The sequence below is a fragment of the Mastomys coucha genome, unplaced genomic scaffold (genome assembly GCF_008632895.1).
Source record: "Mastomys coucha isolate ucsf_1 unplaced genomic scaffold, UCSF_Mcou_1 pScaffold22, whole genome shotgun sequence".
Classification (NCBI taxonomy): Eukaryota; Metazoa; Chordata; class Mammalia; order Rodentia; family Muridae; genus Mastomys; species Mastomys coucha.
Window position 1 is genome coordinate 228,039,420 of NW_022196905.1, and position 6,000 is coordinate 228,045,419.

Sequence of the window (6,000 nt, forward strand, 5' to 3'; positions counted from 1 at the left end):
GGTTATTCTGACATTCTATATACATATAAACAAAGAAGATACTGGGAAAGCAAATGCTAAAATGAATGATATACTGGTAAGATGTTAGGTACTACTCTCCCATCACTAGTTATACTTTGGCTTTTTAGTTCCAGTTCTTAGCGATCAACTACTATATAAAAATATTAAATGAAAAATTATAGAAACAAACAACTCATAATGCTAAAAGTATTTATCTGTAGTGGCAGGATGCATCCTCATATGGCTCCCTGTCAGAGAAATAAACCATTGTTGCATCTATGGTATACAGTCTGCATATGCCACCTGCCTATCAGTCACATAATGGTCATGTCTGATGTCAGACTGATGCTATGACATTGCATTGCTCATGTCTTTGTGACCCTGGTATTATGGCATAGTGTTATGGCATGCAGCTAATACCACATCATAGAGCCCATGCTTTTTACCTCATTTCATCATGTCGACATTAGGCTACCTCCACTATTAGAGACTATGAATACAATAGACTATTTTATTTGGGGAATTTTGCTATAATTTCCTGTTTTGATTTACTCAATCATTCACGATGTCTAATTTTATCATGGTTATGCAGTTAAAGGAAAATCATGATGTACAGAGTTTGATGTTGTCTATGGTTTTAGACATTTGTTGGAATCACTTGCAGAAACCAAAGGGCAACGAAAGAGCAGAGAGCATGGCCAAAAGTGTGTGGTGAAGAACAATGTTGGGACAGGGTTATAGAAGGCCACTGAAGACATGATATTTAAGGTGCAATTTAAAGAACTGGGCTGTATCTAATCCTGAGCAGGGTTCTGGAGGCTTCTCTATGTGCATTTTTTTTCTTAGATTAGCTTTACAAGTCAAAATGACACTACATGTAATCCTTTCTCCATTTGGAGAGTCTCAGACTTCCTCCTTATTTGGACTTCAGGGAACACTAATGTGTAGTTGTCAAGGCTCTGCATGGGCATCCTGCTTCAGACTGGTTTATATTTCATCCAAAACTAGAACTCTAACTAGGAGACCATTAGCAGTCATGTAATTAGTGCTGCTGAAGACTTACTGCTTAAGAAAAGGGTTGTACAAGTACCAACTACGCAATTTACGAGGTGCTCATGTTCAGTGGAGTAGGTGAATTATCACATTTCTCCAACTCTCTGATCCAGTTAAAGTGCAACAGAGAAGGGCAATCTGTTTGTCTCTCCACATCCTCCAAGGAGATGGTGAACCAGGTAATTTATACCTCTGTATTTGGCCACTAACTCAGTCTGGAAGGAGATAATGAGTTTGTGTTTACATCTGTAAACATTCCCTAGCCAGGACATGGAGGAAGCAGACTGTTGTCACATATGTTCCTTATCCAGGCACCCCTGTTTGGGAGATTTACTTTGTCAAGAAAGGCCTGTGTGATGTGGGATGTTTATGGTCAGGGTTGAGAGGCCTCTGCTCTGTCTTCCTTGGCTTCCTCTGGTTTGAAGACATTGGAGTTGAGGGATATGTGCTTTACTTATGTTCCTACTACCAGATCTCTCAAAACAGTCTGTAAGCTCATATAGGCTACAAGTTAGACCAGCTGTGCGAGCAATCACCTTAGAGTCCTCACCATTCTAGTATACTGAACATGCTCCCTAGCTTTTGTTATAAAGTCTATTTCATCATCAGAAGTCAAGTCTCAAAGCCCAGACAATCAATTCACTTACTAAAGATAAATAATCAATTTCCAGAAATGTCTAGAAAACAAATGTCTAGTCATTTAAAATTGAGCAAAGCTTACTATTGTCTTATGAAAGCTTACTATTGCTTATTCTTCTGAGCAGAGTTTCACTGGATCTGGTTATCAAATGGGGATGAATTTTGCCCCATGAGGGTTATTTAGCTATGTCTGGAGACATTTTGATTGCCACAAGGGAAGGATGCTAGAGGGTAAGCAGTAGTCAGGGATGTCGATAAATGTCCTACAATGCTCAAGACAGTCATTATGACAACTAAAAGGGATCTGGTCCAAAATATTGATGGCATAGAGGATGGTGTAGTGATATCATGGATGAAAAAAAAAGAGGATCCTGCCTGAGATACTTGTATTCTAATGACATGGCCAAATAACATTTTTTTCTGTTATGGTACTAGGGGCCATAAACATCAGAAGAGAGGTATAAACTGGCCACATGAGCTAGGAATAGAGTGACATAGCTAGAGATTATCATGATTAGGTCATGAATGATGGGACTGAGAAATGGTCCCTTAAAACTATGTCTAGAAAAACTATTGTGAGACATAAGTATTCCTTTCACTGGACAGAATGAGCAGACAAAAGATTATATATATATATATATATATATATATATATATATATATATCCCAATAAATGTATCCTAGTACCAGTAACCTATGTGAATCGAAAATTAATAGGTATCCAGTGAGAAACTAGTGAACGTTTTACCCACATAATTATTCTTTGTTCATTTCATAGACAAGAAAACTAAGACATGGAACTGAGGTCAGAGCCCCAGATCATGAAGGCTGCTCAACTTGGTCCCAAAGTTCATCCATGTTCTTCTTGACTTCCAGTCCTTTGATACACATGAAATGGCTTGTGCAAAAGCAGGAGCAGACTGAAACTCCCAGTTTGTGCCTGGACATGGGTACTTGCTACAAGAGCTCCTTCATCCACAGACATTGAATGTCTCAACGAAGAGGAAAAAAATGACAGAACTTCAATATATGCTAGCTTCTAAGCTCCCCAAAGGTTCAGCTTGATTGGGAGACCTAATCCTCCATTGTTCATTAAGCCTCCCAAAGTTCTCCCAGCAAATCATCAGACTTGGGTTTAAATGCTTAATCCACCATCTTCTGTCTCAGAGGAATCACCATACCATGATGGTAATAGAATGTGTCAGGGAAAGTAGTCACATCTAGAACCAGGAAGTCTGAGCAACAACAATAGACAGAAGGGAAGAGACCTTCCAATGCACTAGTCCAGTGACTTCAGGCTCTCCTACTAGGCTCTGCTTCTTAGGAGTTTGTAACACCCCCAATACCACCACTCTGGGGACCAAATTTTTGCATAGAGATATTTGATCCCACACTCATAGCAACAATAGCAACAAGGCTGTTTATATGAAATTCGGTAAATATTGTAGAAACAAATGGTTGGAGCAATGTTTGTACACAGAGAAAATTGTTGTTAACCCCTAAGTCCTTATTGGCTACTTTTCTTATTCAGAAATCCCTTGGGATCATCATGAGTGTCTTGTGTTTCAGATAGTTTTGGATTTGTAATATTTGCTTATATACAATGATAAATCATTGAAAGTGGGGCCAAGTCTAAACACGAAATCCACGACTATTTGATCCATACCTTATATCTATAGGCTGAAAGTAATTTTAGACAGCTTCTTTAATGGGGCTGCATTCTGACTGTGACCTGTTACATAAGGTTGGGTGTGCTCTTTTCCACTTGGAGGTAGTGCTGTATGCACACCAGTAAGTTTCAGATGCTGGAATACTTTAGATTGTATATTTTGGGAGTAGGGATGTTCAACCCGTATTATTACAAATTGCTCACCATAACTGTGTTTTCTAGAGATTAGAATACTGAGACACACCACAGGAGCTGGTTATAATATGTAAATGATGAGAGCAATGCACAATAGGAATTGTGGTAACTGTGGAGGACTGGAAAGGGCTCATGGTTTCCAAACATTAAGATACTTATTCCAATAATGGTACGTCTACTACAAATATCTCTATGTTGCATTGATCACAAGTCAACCACCAGCTTATAACTACTCTTCTAATTCATTTTTTATTGAAATTATGAGGAAAGAAAGACCTGCCTACTGAGACAGGGAGTTAATGACAGAGTCAAGTGAGAGATGCATGGGGCCCGGTATTACCCTGCCTCCTTCTACAGCCAGCTCTGAAAATTAGGAGATCACAGTCACTTAGATTTTCTCTTTAATACAAATGGTGGGAAAATCTTTATAGTGAACTCAGAGAAACAAGTTGAGTGAGCAAGAGCCAATGAAGCAGGAACATGAGAAGTTTCAGGGCACGTTTTATTTTCCCTTTTTAGGGAAAATGTGAACATATCTAAAAAGGTTAGAAGACAGAGCCCTTCCCTCCTGGACACCCCTGTTGACATCGAAGATGAAAAAAGGCTGCAATACATAATTCTGCAACTATAAGCAGAGGGGGTTTTGTTCGCAGCCATATTCAAGGGTTCTCACCTGTGTCTCAAAAGAACGAGATATCGATCCAACAGTGGAGCTGCAACAGTGGAACAAAGCTCCCATGACTTCCCTGCAGGGTTGCCGAGTATTATTTATTGAAGTAAGTTGGATAGCAGAGGGAAGGCTCTGCCCCAGTAATAAGTGGTAATTGCCGTTCTCATTGACCCCTGCATCCTGGTATTTTGATGGCTCCTATGTAACTCCATTAGGATTGGCATTGTAATATTAGACCAGCTGAGCTGTAGAACAACAGACCTCCGTCTGGATCATTGATTTTTGATTATACAGCTCCTCAGCATACCCCACAAGCAATTCCCATTGCTAGAGCTAGGATATCGGAGATGATGGGGGTAACAGATGGAGACTCCCAACCTTCAGTTAACTCCACGGGGCCAGAGAACTGCTCCCAATAGAAGCCCGAACCAGGGAATAGTCATAACACCATGGCCATGGTTTATATATGATCAGTCACTCTCCCCCTACCTTACAGGCTCACATATTAGGAGCTAGGTCCCAAAGATGGCAGTAGTTGAAGGTGGTGTGGAACCCTTAGGACATAATGACTAGGAGTAGATCTTAGGTTCTTTGAGGGGAGGTGGGGATATTCCTTCACATAGCATTAAGGTATTACTCACTGGAGTCTGCTGATTTTACCTAAGCCTAAGATGCTCCCCCAGGCTCTCCCCTGCCCCCCCCCGCCCCAGGCCTATGTGATTGCTTGCTCCCATGCGTGTTTCCATCATCCCAATCCACAATGAAGAGTGCAGCTACATGGTGGCTCATACTATCTGTATGGAGGAGGCCCCAGATCAGACTGCACCATGCTGATTTCACCTCCAGCCTCCGAAACTGTGACAAGGCATCTCTTTCTCTACTAAATAAGTCTGCTTCGGGTATTTGTGATAACAACAAAAAGTCTAGTGTCATTGGTGGTGGCTAAGGACTAGAAAGTCTCCAAAGTTATATCCACAATAAATGTGGTAGAATTTGGGGTTCTTTTGGGAAACTTTGTAGGGCTAAGGAAGGTATGGACTGACCTTAGCTGATCAACAGCCTATCTCTGAAGGATATGAGTTAGAGCATTAACCATCTCCACAATGGCTTTACCTGTATTTTTTGAAATTCTTATCCAGTGGACATGCTTCCATACCTGCCTGCTTACCAACTTCTTCCTTTTCTTTTTCAAATAATGCAGTTACATAATCCACAAGTTACATAATCCACAGTCATCAGGTTCCTCCTGATTTCTCTTTCCTGAGAGAAGGAATACTCTGGTGAATGCTTGAAGCCTGCCCCTCTGCAGAGTCCTAGATCAGCCTCTCACTTTATTTTTTTCTATTGTTGAGAATTGAACCCAGGGCCTGATGCTAGCTAAGCAAGTGTTCTATCACAGAGGTTCTTTATGTATACGGGTGTTTTACTTGCATGCATGTCTGTGCACCAGGTGTATGGAGTGCCCTCAGAGGCCAATGGACAGCATCAGAACTTTTGGAACTGGAGTTGCAGGTGGTATGATGCGCCATGTGGGTACTGTAAGTTGGATCCGGATCCTATGGAAAAGTTCCAGTGCTGTTAAGCACTGAGCTATCTCTCCAGGCCCTAGATATGATTCTGCCTGTGTGTCTACACATACATCAGATACAACTGCAAGAAGAAACACAGTGGAAATAATTTAATCGATGTGGTACACCTTCCCCAGAATGTGCTTCAGAATAAGGGAAATGAAGATCCTCAGCATAACTGACTTTTGGCAAGCATCCCCTCCGCA